Source organism: Acinonyx jubatus, chromosome B4, assembly GCF_027475565.1.
Source record: "Acinonyx jubatus isolate Ajub_Pintada_27869175 chromosome B4, VMU_Ajub_asm_v1.0, whole genome shotgun sequence".
NCBI lineage: Eukaryota > Metazoa > Chordata > Mammalia > Carnivora > Felidae > Acinonyx > Acinonyx jubatus.
Window position 1 is genome coordinate 29,463,334 of NC_069387.1, and position 24,077 is coordinate 29,487,410.

The 24,077-nt window shown below is 38.6% G+C and overlaps 1 long non-coding RNA gene across 2 annotated transcripts; it reads right to left on the minus strand.

The window, feature by feature from the left end:
• Positions 1–1,694: 1,694 nt before the first annotated feature.
• On the minus strand, positions 1,695–23,476 carry LOC113603648 (uncharacterized). 2 transcript variants are annotated; one of them, XR_008300014.1, is made up of 4 exons: positions 23,084–23,476; positions 7,468–7,653; positions 7,065–7,140; positions 1,695–5,360 (listed from the first exon to the last, which is right to left on the minus strand). It is a non-coding gene; the product is annotated as an uncharacterized LOC113603648 (long non-coding RNA). The 2 variants fall into 2 exon arrangements; XR_008300013.1 differs by having other exon boundaries at positions 7,468–8,372.
• Between the last annotated feature and the right edge of the window lie 601 nt (positions 23,477–24,077).

Here is a 24,077-nt window from a genome sequence, read left to right on the forward strand (position 1 = left end):
TCTATTGTGAAATACTCTGGGCCACGTATTTTCTTAACTCTCTTTAAGCCCCACCTTGGGATCTACACTTCTGGGAGCTCTTGGATACTTGTTGACTGGTTTTCTTCATCCTCAGCACAATTCTACAAGGCAGACGGAGCTGGTATTGTTATATCCATTTTATGAACGAGGATAGCAAGGCCCAGAACATTTGCAAGACTTGCTCTTGTCAATGATACTGCCAGGACAGGGGCTCTGGGGTCTTCTGTCTAGCACATCTCTTGGCACACTTTGCTGTCATTGGACTGGCAGGGGTAGATGAAGCAATGCACTAAACCCTTCTTTATTTTCAGCTACACATGCTATAGATAACTGTCATGAACTCATATTGTAGGAAGCAACCAAGCAACAGATTATAATCAGGGCGTGTAGTTGTGTCTCCTGCTTGGCAATTTCAGTTCTATCTTGGTGGTTATGCCACATTTTCAGCCCACACCCATTTGTCCTGTTTGACAACCACAAACTGGTGTCCCGGGGTATATGACATTCTTCCACACAGCTCGCAGATTAAATGATTTGTTGGGACCTTAAAACAACTGTGACTCTGACTGTCTCTTGACATTTGTCACCCAGTGAAAGAAATCCTGGGGCACCCAGTCTCACACTGCTGCTGAACAGTTAGAAAAGTCACTACTATTAGTGTCTTGATCAGAGTTGTTAAGGGAATCAGGGAGGATTTCTAGGTAGTTCCAACTCTGGCCACAGGATGGATTCATTTTCCTTGCTGTGTGCACCTTGGGTGACTTGCCAGCACAGCAGCAGAGTCTGCCTCCTTCCACAGACTTACACGCAAGGGTCCCTCCACTATGCATTCGTTCTCTCCAGCCTGCTTAGCGTGGTGGGAGGACTCAGTAGCAAAATGAAAATATCATATCTACACGAGTCAAGCAGTTCAGAGGGATGGCATTGATGAAATCTGCCCTATTAAAGATCTGGAAAATAAATGCTACCTAGATTGTTAAACAGTTCTACCAGTTTAAAGTAACTGTGTATTAATTGAACAAAAAGCAGCAGGAGAAGGTTTAGATTCTGTAAAGAAAGTCTACATTCATAGGTGTAACAAGGGACTTTTATAACTGCATGTCTGAGGAAATGATCAGAACTAATCTAAAAGTGTCATGAAATGCAATATTATTACCTTTATTTTATGATAACACTGTTAACACATAAAGAAGATTGGTTTCTACCTGAGCTATAAAACATTTTCATGATTGTAGTGGTGGGAAATTTTAAGCTAAAAATTAGATCCAGAAGTTTCAGTTTTACAAGATGAATCAGTCCTAGAGATCTACTGTACAGCATGGAGTTTACAGTTAATACTGTATTATATGTTTTAAAAATATTTGTTAAGAAGGTAGATTTTATGTTAAGTGTTCTTATCACATACATGTAGATAAATAAAGAGGGCAGGAGGAAAGTTCTGGAGGTGATGGACATGCTTATGGCATGGATTGTGGTGATGGTTTCATGGGTGTGCATTTATCTCCAAACTCATCAAGTTAGATACATTAACTATGCACACCAATGAAATGGTTAATTTTTTTTTAATGTTTATTTTTGTTTTTGAGAGAGAGGGAGAGAGAGAGAGAGAGAGAGAATGAGTGGGGTAGGGACAGAGAGAGAGGGAGACACAGAATCCATAGCAGGCTCCAGGCTCTGAGCTGTCAGCACAGAGCCCAATGTGGAGTTCAAACCCATGAATAGTGAGATCATGACAACTGACTAAGCCACCAGGTACCCACCCCTAACATGTTTTTTTTTTTTAAAGATAATTAGATCCAACTAGGAAACTGCCATATAAAGCATTAGATGCAGAATGCTCATGAAGAGCCCAGAATTACCACCACTAAGAACTACCTAAAAAACAATGACATCCCTTCTAACGCACACAAAAGATAAGCACAAACTTCATTGCCACAGTTCTCCCAGGAGGCATGTGGAAAGGTGGACCAGCTCTTCTGATGCCTGTTTTGCAGGCTTAGAAAGTTAAAAAGCCTCCAGTTCTTACATGCCTCATACTGTGGTGGTGGTGGTATGGGGTGGGGCTGCGATCTGAAGCCAGGCCTTAGAACTTTTCTTCCATTAACTACCCATATACCAGTGTGTTAAGATATGAACTGCATCAGGATGTCATATTGACTATTCAGCCCTTGGAATATGTTTGCATAGAAGATTATTTTTCTAGTCTTGCGAAAATTTGAGTGTTCCCTGAGCAAATTTCTAATGTGGCATCTTGGGGGAAAAAAGCATTACGAAATGCTTGTACTATAAATTTCACTTTGTGACTCATTTAGATTTTATGAATCTTCCTACCACTTCACGCAAAACTTTATTAATGAAGAAAAAGAGGATTGGAATCATGCCCATGGTTTCTGACTCTTTTATTGGCCAATGATATCTGCAAAGCCACTTGCTATCATAAGTTACTAGAATCAGAACCCCTAATGCCCAGAATATCTCATCAGTCAACTTCGGACACAGTCCTCACAAAGCAATATAACCCAAGATGTGAGGTTGGACACACACTGGAGGCTATTGCTTGTCTTTGGTTCTTCACAAAATTATCAGAAACTCTATTCCTGAAGTCCTGGATGCAAACCACATCGTTTCCATTTAATGTGACAGATTGGCACTGATAGATGGTGTTGACATCACATGATATATTGAAACACCAGATTTCCTGCTGAGAAAATCCTGGGTAGGTTTGTAGGACCAAGTCAACTTAGTAGAAAATACTGTATTGACTTTTCATGTACTAAGGCTCTAGTTTCCGATTTTTTGAGTGCCTAGGGAAGCTTATTGCCATTGGAAATGAAAGCTTGATTGATTAGAACAGAGATGTGCCTTTTAAAAGATTGAATTGCTTGCCTTAAAGGATCAAATTCAACTCTCAAGAGGGAGACTGGCCTTATGATTCTCTTTTCTCCCTAGGCAGTTGTGATTCTTTTTTTTTTTTTTTTCATGCCTTGAAACAGCAAATTGTGGAAGATCATTCTGTGTGGATAATCTTGGGTAAATTGTCCCTCAGGTGTAGGTCTAGAGATTATAATCTATGAGAAGAAAGCTAAAAAAAATCCACAAAATACAGGTAAAGCAGGAAATGTTTTCTCACTTCAAATGATGTCTGCAGGAGGGCATTCTCAGTGGGAGCGGACATTCAGTTATAAAGTTAAAAATTGAAGAGTAATTAACAATAGCTTCACAGCTTGTCCTGGACTGCTCCTGGACACATCACCCTTCTGTCTAACTATAACTACGACTTCAATCTGATTTAACTCAGTTTCCTTGTGTCTGGTCAGCATGCTCACAAATGACGGGCATTCTCTACCCTTCCCTTGAAGCAGGTGTTAGCTGGTGATCTGGACCGTTTCTATCTAGATGATGGTGACATCTGCGTTCGAGTCCCTTCTAAGTCAAGTTCTAAAAGTGAGTCCAAGGCAAAATAAAATCTTATCTTTTAATGGGACACAAGCAAACTGGATACTCAGAGATGTTCTAGGTAGGGAATTATGTTGATGCCCAACCTATTATAAATTGGCACTTGCATAATAGGGTCAACAATTTGGTAATTGATATGATTTTGGTTAGACAGAATCTGCACACATACACCGTTTGGGAAGTGTAGAGGAGTACATGAGAAGTACTCTTCTGGCCTTTATCTTCCACTGACCCAATTTCCCTGTCTGGTCACATCTGTTTTTACAAATTTCCTTGTTCTTCCAAAGATGGTATGTATCTACCATACACAGATACACAGATTATATGTTATGTGTGCATATAATTTTTGTACAAATGGTTGTGTATTCTATACCTTATTTTTAAACCTAACATTATGATTTTGAAGCTGTGTCAATCTTTCTGTCTGCTGTATAGTATTCCATTTTGTGGTATAATTTATTGAATCAGTTGCCATTAATAAACTTTTAAATTGTTCCTAGGCTTTTGCTGTTACAAACAGCTGTGCAGTAGACATCTCTGTACATACCTCGTTCACATATATATGAATATATTTGGAAGATACATTTCTTAAAATGGATTTGATGGATCTTATTTTTTGTCATAATTAATGATACACTTCTGTTTTTTTATTGACCTTTTTATTTCTACATTTCACTATGTGGTCTGTGTTTTTTCTTGCTTTTTGCTGATTATATGAAAAATATAAATTTTTCTCTAGTGGTTTGTTTTAATAAGCATGTGGTATACTTTACTTAAGACCTCTATTTCTTTGATCAGCATTCTTTGACTCCTTACCATATTACTGGTGAAATCAGCAATTTCCACTTCTCCTTAGTACTCCTTCTAGTAGCTGATTTTGATTTTTATTACTCTATTATATTTGTATATTTTAAAAAGTTGTATTAGCTGGTTTGTCAGCTTTGCTGCCTGGCTGTGAAAGTTAAGGAAGTCTCTACCCTTACATTACCTTCCTTTTTTTTTTTTTCTTTGAATTGTGCTATTTATATAATGTTTCCATTGTTAGGAAATCTCTATCTTGGATATTCAGGACTTCACTACGCTATGTCTTAGTGTTGACAATCTGATGTAACTTTGTATTCCCTTGAATAAGATGTGCCATTTAGGATTTAGAGTCCTCTCTCATTAATTCTGGATCCAATGAATGTGTCTTCTTTATTGATCATTTATCTACATTCCCTTCCAATTCTTGTTTATTGCCATTTCACTTTCTCACTCTTGTCATCCACTGTCCTTATGTGTTCTCAGCAGTGTCTATTCTCCTTGGTGCTGCTTCCAAAGTAAACCTCATATTTCCCTAAGGGCTTGTTTTTTCCACCTATTATTTCACTTTATCTTCCCTGGGCCCTCATAACCCAATGGAAAAATTCTTATTTCATCAATCAATAGCTTCATTACCTTGTGAATTCTTGGTGATACATGGACTTGATGCTAATTTTTGCCTGGGCTGCAGTGCCACATTTCTGGCATATTTCTGATGCTTTTTAATTTGTCACCACACCACTGCTCCCTAGCCCCCATGCTCTGTCCCTCTCCATCTTTTCTCTTGTAGTATCTTTGTATACTACATCCCAGGATGATTCCATCTGGCTATCATTTCTCTTTAGGATGGGCATTCTGGACCAGCAATTGCAGGTGGCACCTAGGTGGGAGGAAGAGAACCTTGTAAGTCATAGGAAAGATCCTCCCAGCAGAGTCATGTACAAGAGTGAGCTCTTTCAGACTTCTTCATGCCCAACAGAGACTGGCAGCACTGTGTGCCATGCACAGGCCTTCACCTCCATCTTGTCTGATGTATGGATGGGATAACTGTGATTGAGCATTCAGCTCTGCTTCTCATGTTTCTGGAAGACAGAGGAAAGGGGCAGTTATACCTTTATTCTGTCATTTAAATACTGGAAATCAATTGCTACTTTTTAATTGATATTTAATAATAGATAAAAGAACAATGGTCCTGAGGCAAAATGAGCCATCTCTGCTGCTTACTGGCTATGCAACTTTGGACAAGTCTTCAAAGCTCTCTGAGCCTGTATTTTGTTATCTGTTAAATAGAGACAGTAATAAAGCCTGTGTAGTTTGACTCATGGGGTTGATACGGAGAACAATGACAAAAAAGATGTGAAAGTACTTCAAATTGAATTCACTATATGTTAGGTGATGTCATGATTAATAATAATGTAATTATTTTGAAAAAAAGAAAATCACCAACTCTTTACGCCCATCTTAAAAATTTTGCAGGCCTCAGAAGGAGGGAGGTTCAAGAAAGTATTTCACTCACTCTGGATTATCTTTTTATTTCCAAGGGGACATTTCAAATTTTAAAAGGATGTGCCCTTCCAAGGAGTCATCTTAATTTTTAAAGAGCCCCAAATAAATCCCTTATAATTTTTATTATCCACTTTTATCACCCTTCTTTCCTTGCTACTGCAGCTTTAAAGTGAGCTGTCCATTATTTGTAGGAATCTTTTAAGTTCCAAAAATAAATGACCTTAGAACTCATCAACAGTATCTCCAAAAGTCAGCTTGAGGGAATACTCTAAAAATCTCCGAAAGAATTTTATGTCCTTGCTCTGGAATGATGTTCTCAGAAAGCCCCATTAACCAGAATCTGAGTCTGTTTCAGGTTTACTGGGTATTTGTCACCAAAGCAACTAATGAAGCATTTCTTACAGTCCCAGAACTCATTCATACTAGAAAACCTGACTCTCCTATTTTGGAAGAGCAAAACATATTGGCCCAAAATATTTATTGGTGGGTTTTAAAATTATCATTCATATCATATACTTCTTCAGTGAAGGTATTTCAAATATAGATCAAGAAAGTATATCCCTTATGTTTTATAGGGTATATCACTAGATTCACAAGAACTGGAAAAGTGATTCTGTATTTCATTCACCTTATTTAACTTTATAAAAGCTATACATATCAATAATCCGTCGTCAATCATTCAACAAATATTGAAGAATGCCAATTCTGTTTCTAGAGCTGTTATAGGTGAATGGGGATATAGAGATGACACCAATGACAGAACTGAACATTTATTTTGAATTTAGGATGTGCCAGCCATTGCATTAAGCATGTGTTATCACATCAAATGCTCAAAACATTCTCATGTATTAACTTCTGTTGTTGTAATACATAATTTTTTTGGATTACAACAAGAAATATTGATTTCTGGCTCATATTATATTGAGGTTGGGGGTCAGCTGCAGCACTGCTGGTCTGTTTTGGGTCCTACATGTCTTCTCATTCTGAAAACCAGGTTAAAGCCACTTTCCGAGACAGCGAAAAGACTGATGGAAACTTGCAGTGCTTTTGAAATCATGTTTTCAGTCATGACAAACATCTCATTCATTCTGGTTCCTTTGGCCAAAGCAAATCACATAGCCACACCCAGAGCCAGTGGAGTGAACAAGTGTACTCCATCTACTGAGAAGACTGGCAATGGCAGTGAGAAGACAAATAATTATGAATAATCATGCAGTCTGCCCCAATTTGTTCTTCTGCTCACAAGATGCTTTCACCTCTCCCCAATTTCCCAAAAATACCAGGCATTGGGCTCAGATGTCCAGAATCTGGTGAATATATATCATGTCTGCTGGCTGCTCTTCTTGATTCAGTGACCTATGAGTAAAGTGAAAAGATGTCAGTCCTCTTATTCTCCTAAACCCAATATAATACAATAGTGGAGTAGGGACACTTTATTAAAAAATTGGAAGAATGGGGGCACCTGCGTGGCTGAGTCAGTTGAGCATCCGACTCTTGATCTCAGCTCAGGTCATGATCTCACAGTTTGTGAGTTCAAACCCTTCGTTGGGCTCTGCACTGACAGCGTGGAACCTGCTTGGAGTTCTCTCTCCCCCCTCTCTCTGCCCCCACCACTCTTGCTCTCTGTCTCTCTCTAAAAATAAATAATTTTTTTTTTAAATTGGAAGAATTGGAGGTACATACCAGTCACTGGTGAATAACAGTTCTGATATTCCACTGAACAGAAGTTGCAAGTTCCTCTACACTAATGGTAGGGACTGTTCCTTGATTTGCTCCAGTGATATTTTCTGGGAGTCATTTCTTAGTCTGTGTTCTCCACGATGTTTGATTGGACAACTCTTCCTTTTCCGTTATCCTCCTTGGCCTTTTCTGAAGTGAGTATCAGAAAAGATGCCATTTGTGACTGACAGGCTATCTCAGATTGCTTCACACCCGTAGAAGACTAGGGACCCAAGAGTTATTTATGATTTGAATAGTTGTAGTCTCTTCTAATCCAGACTGGGAGTACTTTGGCAACAGCTCTCTACAAAATTTCTTTTTTCTTTTTAATCAGTTTGATCCCAACAAGTTTCATGTGAGTCAATAATCATACCCATAACTTTTCAAGAAATACCTTCATAGATACTTTGATCTTATCAAGCTTCAGATGGATGCACCTTTAGTGTCTTTTCCCTGAGCCATTTGTCTAACTGAGATCATTTACTAAGGCCATGTTAATCTAATCAGTAGACTTGACCAAGGGTGTGTTGGATCTGTGAACAATCTTTGTCTGAATTTTAGATTCTTTAACTTGTTAGAAATAAGAAAGTTTCAATTTTCAATCCTAAAAGTTCTGAAATTTCTGGATATTTGCAGCTCTGCTGGACTCTTCTTGGCAATGCTCCCTGTGTCTTCTCGTTCCTGAACCCAGGATGAAGAAGTAGCCACTACATGAGACTTGATGGTCTCAGGGTGGAGGTCAGAACACAAGAGCTCATCTAAAAACCTCTGCTCAGATGAGGCAAATGGTTCATCTATTTATGGCCCATCTCGGCAAGTCACAAGGCCCTCATATCCAATCAGTGGCATGAGGATGTCTACAGGGAAAACTGGAAAAGATGAAAAGAAAATGGATAATTGTGAACAAATGATACAAATCCATGCCTCATGAGGTAGATACTGCTATAACTCTCTTGATAGAGATGGAAATTGAGGCACAGAGAGCTTGAGGACCTCTCTTGGACCTTGTCCTCTATCTTCTTAGTAGTAGAGCCAAGATTTCATCTTAGGGAGTCTAACTTCATGATGTTGAATCATTTTCTAGACTCTTCCTCTGGGAACTCTCATTTTTGTCGAACAATCTGTATCATCTTGTCTAAATTTTCAGCAGGCTGCAATGAAAACAATTTTCGTGGAAGACTCAAATACAGGAATAATAACGCTTTTTGTAAAAATGCTGTGACAGATTTCTTCAAGAAATAATTCATTAAATTGATGCCAATTGTAACTTGTGAGATCATAAAGCTCAATGCAGGAATACTGAAAACATGACAGTACTCTTAGGGCAGCATATTGAATAATTGGATCTCTTCAGAGAAGCTCTCAGCTCCCTCTCAGAATTGCTATGCTACACTCTCACCTAGACTCTGAGAATATAAAAACTTAAGGTATCAAATAGTGAAATGAGTTCAAATTCCTGAGCATTACACTCAGTTAAGGAAATATTTTGTGACAAATCTTAAAATATTTGTCATTATTAGCCCAAGTCTCTGGATTCAAAAGTTCTTTTAAAATAACATGGTCAGAAAACAGCAATTAAAGCCATATGTTACAAGCCTGTTGTAGCAAGAATTCCAAGTGAGGTGTTTTTGTCCTTGACCCTTCATCCTTTTCCTACTCTCATTTCTTCAGAACTGGCTCAGATTTTCCTGGAAGAAGAATTTTTTGTAAATTTCATTCAGGCTCATCTCCAGAGAGGCATGGAGATCAGACCTACTATAGACTGCAGGTCCCAAACACTCCCTAAATAAATATATTTATATACACATTAAACAAAATTAAAATAAAAGCAAGAATGGCCTTGAGGAAAGTCATAAAACACAGCTGACACCCTGAATGACGTGTACAAGATAGGAGGAGCAAGGAGAGAAGTGATTTGGTTTTATGGAACTGGTTCTACCCTGCCTTATGGAGGTAGCCAATCAGGGCGGCAAGAATGAGGTAACCACTGCAAACCTATTGGCAATAAGTTAGTCAGAGGTAATCTGGGGCTAGACATATGCGCTGGGAGTCCTTCTGGAGAAAAGCGAGCCAGCACCATTGGTATTTATTCATACAGTGGAATATACCATGTGCAAGCAGCTAGTTTTTCCCTGAAAATTTCTTCACCCACTGAATTAGCATAGATTAACTACAGGATGGACGATATCCAATTCTTTGTAGCTTTAATGGCATAGAAAGTTTATTTTTCACTGGAATCATAGTCTATTTGGTGGTGGCCTCCCATGCATCAACTCTGGCACATCCCCCCCATCCTTCCATCTTGTGACTCTGCCATCTTTGGAGTCCCAGAGTTCTCCACCAGAGGTTTCTGGTAGTGGCGTCTTTTGCATTTGCCCACGTGTCATAGAACTCAGTCACATGGCTCCACATAACTGTATGGGACACTGTGCAATTCAGTTTTCCTGGAAGACTAAGAAGCAGGTGTATGAGTTTGAAGAATGTATTACCAAGCCTTGTAGAGAGGAAACCCCTACGGGTAAGAATTGAGTGATGTCTACTTACCGCGAAGAAGAATGCAACTAAGTCAGAGGAGTTCTCTGCTCTTTGGTAAAAGAAATTTTGAGCCCTTGGCATCTGGTACAGAGCTCTTCACGGTTCAGTTCCAACCTACCTAGTTTCACCTCTTGCTGCTCACTGCCCAGCCTCCACCTTCCCTACCACATGCATGTAACACTCCTACCAGATCAGACTAGTGGCTATTCTTTGAATGTGTCACATATCTTCACACCTTTGGGCATTTGCAAATGTTTCCTGTTTGAAACACCAACTCACCCTACACATAAGAACAAGCTCAGACAGCTATTTTTCTATGAGACTTTCCTTGAACTCCCTCCTGCAGGCCCAATTAATTACCACCTTCCTAACACTCCCAAAATATCCTATATATTACTTTACCATAACTTACTATGTTGCATCTTTCTTATTTGCTTGCCTACATGTCTTTTCCCTGTGCTGTAAAATGATAACTGAGTGAATCTACACCTGGGAGTCCTGAAGGCTGTCACTGTCTCACTGAAGAAACTCTTAGTGAACATAAGAATCAAACCATAAAAGACTCTTAAATACAGAGAACAGAGCCGGGGTTGCTGGAGAGGAGGTGAGGAGGGATGGGCTAGATGGGTGGTGGACACTTAGGAGGGCACTTCTGGGGAAGAACACTGGGTATCATATGTAAGAGATGAATCACTGGGTTTTTCTCCTGAAACCAGGACTACACTGTATGTTAGCTAACTTGAATTTAAATAGAAAAAAAAAGAAAGAAAAGTAAACAAAGTCATATGAAAATAGAAATGAAAAGAACTTACCTTTATGCTAAATGGATAGATATGACATACCTGATATTATTCTGCATTTTTAAAGATGTACATGTCAAGCTATATGAATAAATTGAGAACTCTTCTTAAAAAAAAAAAAAAGGAATCAGCCAAAATTTGGAATCAATAAAAAGACTGAGTTTTATTGAAGAAAAGTTGTAAGCTGTTTGGAAATGTGTTCTAGATGCATTATTCATCTCTGGAGAAATATAAAAACTAAAAGTGTAAGTAATGCATTTCTGAGGCCAAGATAATCATGATGTTGTGTTCTTTGCACTGCTCACCACAGTGCTGGTTCAGGTGCATGGAAAAGAATAAAACCGAGCTCAGGGAGAGCCTCTGATGAAATGCAATCTCCACAAATTTTCATGGAGGAAGCCTCAAGTTTTGGAGAAGTGCAGAAAAGAAATAAGCTTATATTAACATTTCATTGCATGATCCCTGCAAAGGGTGCCCTTCCATGGGGGACTGTTCAAAGCTCTGAGCTGAGCCCTGCTGAGACTTACTCGGAATCCTTCTTTCCCAATAAATAGGCCTGAATTTCCACCTTACCAAAGTCAACACAGACAGCTAGAGTTCAAAAGAAAACTTTCCATTACCATAACGGATTGTAATAAAAAGCATTGGCTGAGCCTCTTCCTCTCTCTTTATCTTGGCATTTATGACTTTAGGTTTAGTAACTTTCAGGGTAAAATGAGTTCACTCCTTATTCAGATTTTTTTTTTATTTTTTGCACTCCTCATTTCATGTGGTTGTATTTATACAAGCTCACAACCTCTCTCCTGGCTCTGATTCCTCAATGCCTCAGGCCAGACCTTCTAAGACAGACTTTCCCAGCAGTCAATGCCGTGGTTATTGCTCCCAGTTTGGTTAAAAATAGACCTTGTACTGCTGCTTCAATCCTTAAAGAATAAGAGGTGAGGTCATTTTCTGCTTGGAGAGTGGATCCAGACTGAGTGATTGGCACCAGCACATTCAATTGCAGAAGAAACAGGTGTTAAAGTGACTTCTCCCATCCTATTAAATATCCTTTTCACACATTGATTCACAGACATGTTTCCATTCTCATGACTGAATAGGCAACGCTGTAATTTGTCCGCTCCATCCATTTTTTCCTACCCCTTGGCATCAGAATCTGCCTAGATAGTCTATTGTCTCCCTAAGTTTCTGCCCAAGGTGAGTGCTAGAGGGATGATCTTATGAAATTAAGCAGCGAAAAGCAACAGGCATGTAATTTGCCAGGGCTAGCAGGCAATTGGTAATGGGCTTCCTCCTACTGCTTTTCATAAGCTTTCTGACAATAGCTCTAAGTTACTAAAACTTCAAGCCACAGAAATGACTCCTCCACAAAACTGGGGACAAGGCAGGGGCATGTATAGAAAGAGAGAGAATTCTTAAATGAAAGTACCAAACACTAGAAATAAGGAAAGTATCAATTAGACTTCTTTCAAGTCTTTCAGCTATTGTATAACATATTACGCATAGGATGTGTGGAAACCAACAAAACATGTTTACACTTGAGCAGGCTAGTTGTTTGCAAACCTCCTACTACAAAAATCAGGGTTAAGGAGACAACTTTAGCTCTAAGTCCCAAAACTGGGCAAATGAGGACAGAATAAAAAAAAAAAAGGTAGATTTTAAAGAAAACTGTGTCCTAATGCCAGTTTCAATATTGAACATATCCCTGACTTTGAACAAATTACTTCATTACTTGAGACCTCAGTTTCTTCATGTGCAAATTGAGGAAGTAAAATTAGGTGATCTCCAAGGTCACTTCTGGCTTTAATGTTCTGTGCATGCCACATCTGTATATCATATCATCTGGAAAATCAATTCCATTGTTACTGCTTTTAATTTATGTCACTAGAAAATGGCCATAACTGTGAAATTAATCTCTTGTTGGTTTGTCTTACTATTTTCAATTCTGAAAGAGTCTGTGTCTATGTGTGTATATGCATGTCTAGGATATGTATTTGTGTAGGGTGCTGTATTCAGATTTGAAATCCTTAAAGTAACCAAGTAAAACCATTGTGTTTAGGAGATTAAAAACCAGAGGGTCAGGCTCAGGGAAACTTAGTACTTTTCTTTCTCTCCTTTTTAAAAAATTTCTTCCAATGACCCATCCCCTTCTCTGGCTTCTCTTTCAGAATCTGAGAAAGTCTCCTGTAGACCACGGTGCTGCTGGAGAGGCCTCTAAGCACCATGCTTCTACTGCTGCCTACAAAGATCACGATCATCCACTCAGGGAAGGTTAAGGATAGTTAACAGAAGACCCGGAAGTGTACCAGACTGGAGAGGAAGCTAACTGGGACCAGGGGAAGCTAAGGATAACACCGAAATGGTGAGGAAGCAGTTTTGAATTTTCAGGCCAGTAGACTTTTTGTAGATTCAGAAGTACCCTAAGCAAGATTCTTTGATGACTTCTTGTTCTACAGTTGGAAGTATTTTGGTGTCAGCTGGCTAAAGTGCATAAAGCAAAAATCAGTATTTCTTTGAACATGTGCTTTTGCAAAGTTTAGTCTTCCTCAGCCTGGTTATTTGAACTTGTGCTATAAATTCCTCTGTATGCATGTTTCAAATAACAGACATTATTTCCCTTTATTCTTACTTAAAATAAATATAGACAGGAGAAAAACAGTTTCAAAACAAGAATTAAAAAAATAATAAAATTCCGTGGTACAGATTCAACATAATGCTCCAAATTATTTTGTTTATATAACTGGGCTAAGATAGTTGGCCTAGTGATCTTTAGCTGGATTTTATGTGTGTGTCCAGCAGAGTGCTATTAAAGAAGTTAAAGCAGATTCCATCTTGCTGCTAAGCTGATGCTGGTGTTGGAAATAAGACCTGGCTGGTGAGTGGGTAGGGGGCTCATTAGGTGTCTACTTGTTTGAGGTACTGAGGGCTCCTGGAAGGAAACCAGCCTAAGGAAAAAGGCAATGGGATCCAGACTTAACCCAGTAATAAAGCCTTATTACAAGTTGGATGAGGGGAATACTGAGTCTTTCACTCTGCTTTATTCTTGGCTGCTTTCCACTAAATTCATATCCCAGGAAAAATGTTTCCCTACATAAGGACTGTTGTCCTATAAATTCTCATAAGATGCGGGGGGGGGGGGGGGGACACAGGGAACAGATCCAGGGGCTCCAGTGTAATGAGTTGATGATCAGTGGACATGATGACCTTCAGGGAGGGCAGTGAGTGTGCTCAGCAGACATGACGTGAATGACGGTGCAGACAGCGGAAGTAGGTGCCTGTGGATATGCTTCCTGAAGGCAGCATGGGAATGTATGGATGAGGCTGTCTTGGACAGGTACTGCTATGCCCCACAAAGGCTAGACACCACAAAAGGGAAATATTAAAGAACCCTGGAGACACATTCTGAAGGTCCCTAGAAATACCTGAAACAAGGGGACACTGAATGCAGGGAACCAGGCAAGACCAAAACGCAGCAAAATTATAGTGACAGAGGACAAAATTTTTAGTTTGCCCTCTTGGAGCTTATAATCTAGTTGGGAAGACAAGACTATCATACCTGAAAGACTAGGAAATGATAAGAATAGGAAGTGATCAAACACTACTGCATTTTGAGATTACATTTGGCCTAATCATAGTGGCCTTTGTGAAGAGTGTGGAGTATGACATGGTCTTAAAGACAGAGTGGGCATTGAGTAGGCAAAGAGTCTTCTAGAAGGGGTGACAACTGCAGTCCAATAACAAAGCCTTCTTACAAGTACACTGAGCCCTTGCCACATGCCATGGAACTCATTAGGAATTTTATGCGGAGCATGACTAATCCTCACAAAAACTGGTAAGGAAGATTTTATTTTCATCACTGTACAGAGGTGAAAAATGGAGGTTTGGCTAAATTAAGTGATTTTCCTTATTTGCAGTTAGCAAGGGGGACAGCTGAGTCAAGAGCGGATCACAGATCCACCTGTTTCCTAAAACAGTGAGAATAAGAATGTGGCACAACAGTTAGGATCCAAGCCAAGCCAAGGTTTGTGTGCTGTTGTGTAAGGAAAGGGGAAGTCGCTGGTGACTTTTTGGTGGTGCTGGGTGGGGGGAAGACCACGATGGTATTAATCATGGTTGGGCTAATTAATCAGGAATTGAGATAGGAAGAGCTTGAAAATAAAGACAATCTATATAAGGTACACTAAGTGCACGTATATAAATAAAGGTGCATTTAGTAATCTAGACCTTATGGAATTAAAAGGAATGGTGAATTGAACAACATTTGAAAGAAAGAAACTACAGGCCTTGGTGACTTCCTCTTAATAAGGACCATAAAGCCTAAAGAGAATTGGAAAACTCTCAGGAAATGCTGCCTTTATTTGGTGGGCCAGGTTCTGGCAAAGCTGGGTCAAACCATAAATCCAGGTCAGAACCAGAGGCCAGAGATCCTCAGACTCATGAAACTGGAACTGAAATCAAGCTCAGGAATTGGTCACAAGACTGGGCCCAGAACCAGGCACTGGGTGGGATGAGAAGGGCTGGTGATAAGGACCCCTCTGATATCCCGAAGTCCTTGTCAGGCCCAATCAAGGGTGTAGGCAAAACAAGAGATTTCTATAGACCAAAACCAGAGTCCCACAGAGTATAAGAAGCACAGAACTGAGATGAAATCAGGAATTTATTTGTCTTTGTTCCAAGCAAGGAGACCAAGGGAAGCAATCAGCATCCAGCCTTTTAGAATTATAGTTTTAACTGAACTGTATTTTAGCATTGTCTCAATCTTTAAAAGTGGTTAGGTTCTACTTACATACATGATATTCCTCAGCTGAAATACTTAATAAGTTATAGTGCCCTAATTCTCATCCTGGATTGTGTGTGTGTGTAAAATTGTCTAATGTTAAAATGTATCACTAATTTATTTTCTAGTGTCTAGGTTAGAATATAACTATGAGATATATATCAAATGAATTTCATGGCTATAGTCCAAATGTAACAAATGAATCATTTAAAACTATCCGCATATTGGTGATGCCAAATTTTTCATTTTCTTCCATTTTATAAATGCATCATATCTCAGCTCAAAATCAATCTATTAACCTTGAAAACATTTTGAGCTGGAATGAAGGTTAGCAGTGAACTTTGCGACCTTCCACGTGATATTAGTCATATTTAGCAATTATTATTGGCTTTGAGTAATGAGCCAGTTGAGACAGGAACAGTAACATGGCGGTTACCAATAAACTAGACTTCAGAGACCACAGGGAAAATAGAGTATGCAAAATCAGGCTTTTTAAGGCTCAAGCTTGTCTGCCCTAAAGCTCCTGTCTTTAAAAAGAAACTGAACATCTTGGCAGCTATTCTGATAAATTACACATAAAATATTCTAGTAAAATCTTTGTTATGAGATAAGGAATTCTGTTCAATGAATTTGAAAGGCAACCGAAGACTAAAACAACGACGTGTCTGCCTTCTAAACCTCCATTGGGATGTATCTGATGGATTTCCCAGGTGCCAGGACTGTTGATCCTGCCATGAGCCTGGAGGAACAATACAGGTATGAGCTGAGTAGCATTATTTTAAAAATTAAAGCCCAAGTAAATGCCTCAACTAAAAATGCCTTAGGAATACATAAATATATTATCCTCTGGATGAATTTTATATTACATTATATTGATTTTAACACAATATAAAATATAACATAGATACTTTTGGATTCATAACGTGAAAGAACAGTTAATGGTTTGCCCATATGGGACATATGAAAATGCTTCCCTTAAATTCTTTTGCCGTGTTTTATGGATATTTGAGTTTCATACAACTAACACAGTTTGGAGACTTGTTGCCATAAATGGAATATTTTTCATCTCTATTATTTGTTAGACATCAAATAAAACAGTGCCATCTTTACTGTAAAAGGGCCCAACTTCACAGAATTTGAAAAGTATGTTAGTTGTATTGTTTTCTTAATTTTAAAATATTTTAGATATAAACAATCTCATTTCATCTGTGGTCCTTAAAATATATGTAATTTTATAATATTACTCACAGAGGAAACACTAGATTTACCTCTAATGCCAAATATCAAGTATCTTCTACTTCTAAATTGGATGAAGTTTTTAAAAATTTAGTTTCCTAGAATCTTTGCCTATGTTAACTTAAAGGTGAAAAACATTAATTTACATTAATTAAAAATTAATATAAAAAGATAGTCAAGCCACAACTGTAAGCTGTGAAATTTAGAAATTTGGTACGAAAGATAAACCATCTCTGTTAGAATTGTGGGTAATAGAAAGTCACTTCTGGTAAATAAACTCAATGACCCTTCCAGAGAGAGAAAGAAATTACCAATGGCTGCTGACTCCAGAAATTCTTCCAAGAAACCTAGAATCATGAAAATTCATTCAGTGGAGTTAGGAGACATAGTCCGATTATCCTGGGAACCAGAAATTTTTCTACCAATTGTTGGGAGATTCTAGCCAAGTTTTTTTTTTTTTTTTTTCCTTTTCCTGTCTTTTGGTTTTGCTCACTGTTGCATTGTATTAGCTGAAAATGTTCCGAATAGCTATAGCAAAAAGAACGAAGGATGGGTGGACAAACCTGGTATACTTTCGGTGTATCCCACTGCCCATCTACTACACTACTAGGTTCATTGTAGGTGCTCAATTCTTATTGCATTAAAACTATCCCCACAGAAAATGGAGCTCCTCAGAAAATGGAAGCCTCCTCTTCCAGAAAAGATCCAGATACAGATCTTTGGGAGGGATTTCAGAATGAGCAATGGATCTGACCTATTGAGGCCCCAGAATACATTGGTTCCTGGCTAGGAAAAGGATCCAGAGGCCAGGTTAACCAAAACAATTTGCAGATAGATTTGAGTCTTATTGTACAAGACAACTGATTAATTCTGGGGTACACTAGTGGAGGACTGTGGCTGATACAGGTTTTATCCCTACAATTTTCAGCAATAGACAGCAATAGAGGATTAAATCACAAACTTGTCTTGAAGTTAGTGTTTCACCAAGACCATGTTTATAAAGACATATTAGAATTTACTTTTAGTCTTTCTTTGTGGCAAGTAACAATGTACGTGTTTTGTTTAACCTCTTCAGATGTTTTGAAATGTTTTGGTTTAACTGGCGTGTACTTTATTAATGGCAGTTCATCTCATAGATCTCTTAATGACTTGGCTTAAGAACAAAATTAAACTTCCTGAATTTGATTTCTCTAAAATATATCCACCAAATGCAATTGCCCTTTCTGTCAAATAAGCCCTTACTGGTTTGTAAGTCTGAAGCGATTTTTTTTCCCCTCTCTCATTATGGTTGTTCCAAGACTCTTGACATTCTCTAAATCATCTTTCGCTGAGTACAAGAGGTCCATGAGGAAGTCAAGATCGATGATAGACTTCATCTCTCTTGAATTTTAATGCAAATGTCTGTTCCCCTAATCAAACAAAGGTTAAAAAAGGAAATCAAATTAGCTTATTACAAAAGCCAGCATAACTGAACTGACAAGAAAAATGCTTTCTGTATGAAAAGCCTTTAATCAATACCTTAAATAAGAATGTCACTGGAAAGAAGGGTTCATATGTGGTCAGTTATAATCTGCAAATCAATATCTTCTTTTTAATAAATATTTGACCACAGTAGCTCAATAGGCATTGCCCATAAAAGCTTCTTTCTTTAAACCAAAATGAAACAAAATTACAGCATAAATGTAATGTTCAGGGCATAGCTAAAGCTGTGAGGGAATTCAGGGTTAGGGCTATTTCACCTTTTAATCATTGCATATTAAAACCAGATTTTCTTAGTACCTTGTTTCATGTACCAGTCCCTTACGTAATCTATCTGTTCAAAAGTAAAATGATGTTAGAAAAGAAATTACTTATTAGAGATAGATCTAGGTTCAAGTCTCCTATTCTAGGTTTAGTTTGACTATCTGGAAGTATTTAATCAAATACTCTACATGCAATAAAGCTTCAATTTTGGCAGGTTTTTAACTCAAGTCTATAAAAATGAAGCCATGTGGCAGGTGACTTTTTATAAATAAGTATACTTCCATTGTATTCCATCAAACCACAATCAGTGAATATCTAAGCACTTTCTTCATGCATAGTAGCATGTGTACAGGTTGTTTGCATTGTTACCAACATGACTTGGAATCTTCCACTTATTGGATGTGTGATCTTAGGCACATCACTTAATTTTCCATACTAGAAAGTATGTTAACAGGGATGCCCGGGGGGCTCAGTCAGTTAAGCGTCTGACTTCAGCTTAGGTCATGATCTCATAGTTCATGGGTTCAAGCCCAACGTTGGGCTGTGTGCTGACAGCTCAGAGCCTGCAGCCTGCTTCTCATTCTGTATCTCTCTCTCTCTCTCTCTCTATTTCTCCCCTGCTTGTACTCTCTCTCTTTCTCTCTCTCAAAAATAAATAAACATTAAAAAAAAGTATATTAACATACTGTCTGGTTCATTATAAATGACAAATTGTAACTCTTACTATGAATTATTATTACTTGAATTCTGATGGTGGACATAGAAAGAAACATAATTTAATGCACAATTTTGGTTTTAACAGCTCAGTAGCATCCAGGAGAATTAAATAAAATATACCTTGGAACAACCCATCGGACCATTGGAGATACCTAACCATAATCTATAATTTTACTTTATGTCTTTAATTTGCTTACTTTCACTTTTGACATCAAATGAGACAGTGGAAAATATGGTTTTTTACTTCTCTTTATCAGATAGTAATTTAGAAATAACTCATAGCAGCTTATTAGGGAAGTCCAAATCATCTAAGTATGCAAAGGGAATGGAATTGTTCCTAAGTTTCTGCGTACAAAGTTACTCTACACGCAGAATACATAGCTTTTGTTCTTTTATTCTCTTTTTTTGAAATATAATTTTTTTATTCTTTCATAGGAATTTCTTTCTTAAAGAAGTTTTGCAAAGCAGATTCCCTAAAAAAAAACGTGGATTGCTTAGCAGGATCAGTGAGGATGCAAGATTTATTTCCTCCTACACTTGAAAAAATATGTACCATTCTCGCCTTTCTGAGATAATTTTGAAGTGGTTTCTGCATAAAGTAAGAGGTCTTTCTCTTGAAGTATCAAAGAACCTGACAAGGAAAGTCTAGAGTAAATTTACACATCAAAAGCCTGCTACTTGGCAACATTCGGGAAGCCTCTAGCTACTGCTGCTGTGGCTTCTACTGCTCATTTATTTAATTATTCTTAGGTGACCATGTCAAGATTTCTAGACAATCTCCTTGGGGGCTAAGTGCTTTGAATGTTTTGAACTATACTGGTAAGTGTAAATCAGTGTCCTTGAGTATTAGAGACAGTGTTCTGATGAATTATAAAGTATATTAATTAAAATAAATGTTTTTTAATGGGACTCTTTCCTGACCTATTAAGGGTACCTAATTTAGGGTCATGCATACATTGACATTATGACTTTTTAAATGAAGAAAAGTGATGATGGTGACCAACATATGTGCAATAATTTCTAGTTTACAAAGTGCTCTATTTAATCATTTCCATATCTGTTATTTAATTTATCTCTCCCAGCTATCCTGTGAGATAGGCATTATTATTCACATTTTACAGAAAAGGAAAATAGATCCTTGAGAGTTCAAGAATATGTCCCAAGTTATACAGCTAGAAAATTGTCAAAATAAGATTTTAATCTAGACCCTTTAGCTCCAAATGATTCCTTCTTTCCTATTATGTAACAGTGATTAACATTTTCCAACTTTTCTCCCTGTGTATTTGAGAAGGCTGAACATACCAGAAGTCCAAGATAGAAATGGTTAATGCAATTGTGTGTTTATGATTTTTCAAGTAAGGCTATTTTAAACTCTCACATGTATGATTTTGAAGTCAAATCTATGGTTCAAAGTATTGGTATAAAAGTTGTAGATGTTGTATTTTGACTTTGAAACTGCAGGGATCAGGATTGTAAATAGAAAAGTTCAAGTTGCTCAGGAGTAAACTTCCTATAATAAAGTATTTTGTGAGTAATCACGATGTTCAGGACTTCAGCATTTCCAATTGTCTTGTAAATTTAAGATGCTCCCAAGTAATGAAGGGTGACCTATGGAAGCTTGCAGATTAGATATCAAGTAATTAGATTTGTTCAAGAGCTTATCTGCTACTGAGCAAAAATTGCAAGCTTAGTCTCATCTGGGATAATTCCTGTTTGCTTCCTGTCTGCTAATTTGGATAAAGCAAGGTCATTTCACTCAGTCTACCTTCTTTAAAACACATCTACCTTCCTGAAGGGCACTGCTTTCTTTAGTGCAGGGCACAACAAATGAATTATCATTATTTGGGGTTCTCATTATGAGATGCCAGAGAGAAGGCATTACTTATTCATAGATTTCGATAGAAGTGAAGCTGTTCTGATGTCAAGGATAGAATTACATAGCGCTTCAAGTATCTTGGCAGTGGGTGTAATGCTGAGAGAGCAGAGAGAAAAAAAATGATCTGACCTCTATCTGGCCTACGGGCTTCCAAATTATGTGACGTGTGGAATTTGTTGAGGGTCTCCATCAATTGATGAATGAAAAATAGCCATTGATTCCCTTGTGTGTACATAACACCATGTTCAAGACTAAGGGAGATGTACATGACAGGACAAAAACTCCTACCTTCTAGGAATGCATAATCTAATTGAGGACATCTCAAAATACTAAAGAGCAGTCAATGATATGTCCCCAATTAATAGTGTTTGAATCCTTGCTTTAGAAGCCAAGGGACAGAAAGAGCAATCCCAATGGGGAAGACTCAGGCAACCATTTACTGAACAAAGTTGTGTGGCATGTGGGTAGGATGTAGAAAAAAGGATAGTCCTGAAGAGGAAATCCACAATGGAAGGAAAATTATATGAGTTTGTTTTGGGGGACTGGAGAAAAAAAAGTCTGGGATATTAGGATGAGACCCACTGGGGGAGGGCCTGAAATGGTAGCCTGCAAAACTTTCAGTTCACGACATACACAACAAAGTGCCCTTTTTGAGGGGCAGACATTTTTGAGGGGCAGATGCCCAGATGGAGGTGATGTGTTAGAATGGCTTAGCTGGTGATATCAAGCATGAAAAGGTGGGTGAGTAGGGCCAGTGACTGGAGGTAAAGAAACCTTCCAGAAGATGCAACAACAATTCAAGACCACTTTTGCATTGTTCACATTAATGAAGTCTTAATATGTATCTAAGGAATTTCAGCACAAATTATGTGATGGTCAAGTGACCAAACCATCAAGAAACTTGTCGAGATAAATGATGGTTGATTTCTGTATGGGAAGAATAACAGTTGCATGAATGGTGGCCTGGGGTGGGAGAGGGCCATGGCTATGAATGGGAGAGGTGCTGGGAACAACTTCCTAGTAGTAACTCCTTTCCTTCTCTGGAAGGATCTCTGTCAACCCCATTGCAACCTTGTGGCAAGAAAGCCAGTCTGACGTAGTAAGATTAGTTACCCTAGGATAGCTCAGGAGCCCAGCGGGGAGGGGAAGTCAGTAGATAAGTACAGGAGATTGGCAGGCCCGGGAATTTCCCTACTTTCCCTAAGGGCAAGGTCATTATCACAGACACAGAAGATGGTACGCTACAAATCAGGGCTACAGAGAGCAGACACTTGGTTGAGTAACTATGAGGTTCCCTTGGAGAATGGTAGGATGCCTGAGGAGAACAGGGGATGTCTGAACTGAAATTACAATTCTAAAGTCTCTTTTTTTTTTTTTATTTTTATTTAGCGTTTATTTATTTTTGACACAGAGAGAGACAGAGCATGAACGGGGTAAGGTCAGAGAGAGGGAGACACAGAATCGGAAACAGGCTCCAGGCTCTGAGCTGTCAGCATAGAGCCTGACGCGGGGTCGAACTCACGGACCGCGAGATCATGACCTGAGCCCGCGAGATCATGACCTGAGCCGAAGTCGGCCGCTTAACCGACTGAGCCACCCAGGCGCCCCTACAATTCTAAAGTCTCTTTGACCTGAATCTATTCTCATAAGGCAGGAACTAGATCCTAGGTTTTCTTCTCTGGGTAGACACCACTAACTAAAGCAATTGTTAGTCCTAAGAGGAAACAAAATAAAATCATAGGGGAAATTGCCAGGGATTTGACGAGTACAAGCATAATGAAAAAAAGAAAAAAAAAGGCAACAAATGGGCAAAATTCTCCCAGAGGAAGCAGAATTAAAAATCTTCTTTCCCTCTTGGCCACTATAGTGAGAGGAGCTGCCGCCATGTCTGCCTACCTGTGATGGATGGTCTCCAGTGGAATTGCTCTGGCTTCCTGATCAAGAGGAATAAGCAGTCATACAGCATGAACCCCAGTCATCTGAAGGCTGCAACTCCTTCGCTACAATGGGCTGATTCACTGTAAGACTGTGGGCGTGGAGTTGGGGCTATGGCAGAGGTGTAGTGGTGGTCAGGATGCAGAGATCTGGCCAGTGAAACCCTGTGACTTCCTGGTGCAGACCACCTTCAACAACACACTGGCCACCCTCAACTTCAGGCATATGACCTAGGAGAACACGTACCACCCAGATCTGTACTTGGCTGCGGTCCACAGAGCCAGTGCCACCCTGTGCAGCCAGAAGCCTGTGATAGTGAAGAGGAAGCTGCCTGCCCCACCAACAGTTCCTGAGTACCTGCCCCCCCAACACCTCCAAGGCAGTAAAGATGTTAACCACTTAAAAAAAACCTCAAAAACTGATCAAGTAAATAAATACAAGTACAAAATAAGTACAATTAACATCACCACAGAGATATGGAAGACTACTGAAAAATGCCACAGGAACAAGCAATTGTAAAGAAGAATCAATTCGAAATTTTGACTTTGAAAATATAATTGTTGAAATAAGGGAATTAGTGGATGGTTGAATAACAGAATTGATACAGCTGAATAAATAAAATTCTCTTAAAAACATCACAATGGGATAAAAAGATAGATTGAGAAACAAGCAAAGCTATAGAGAAGTAGAAACAAATATCAGGACAAGAGACTCAGAAATAGTGAAAAGGCAAAATAGAGGAGATAAAATATTTGCAGGCATACCGACAAAAGTTTTTCCAAAATTAAATGGTCAATCTGGGATTAAAACCCAGGAAGCTCACCTCTAGTCTTTGGACTTTTGGATACTCGCTTTCTGCTTTGGCAACCATTGGGCAAACTTTGAACTGGTTGAGAATTCAGCAAGCCTCTGGGTAGAAGATGGACAGTGTTGCACCATACCAGCGTTAATCAAC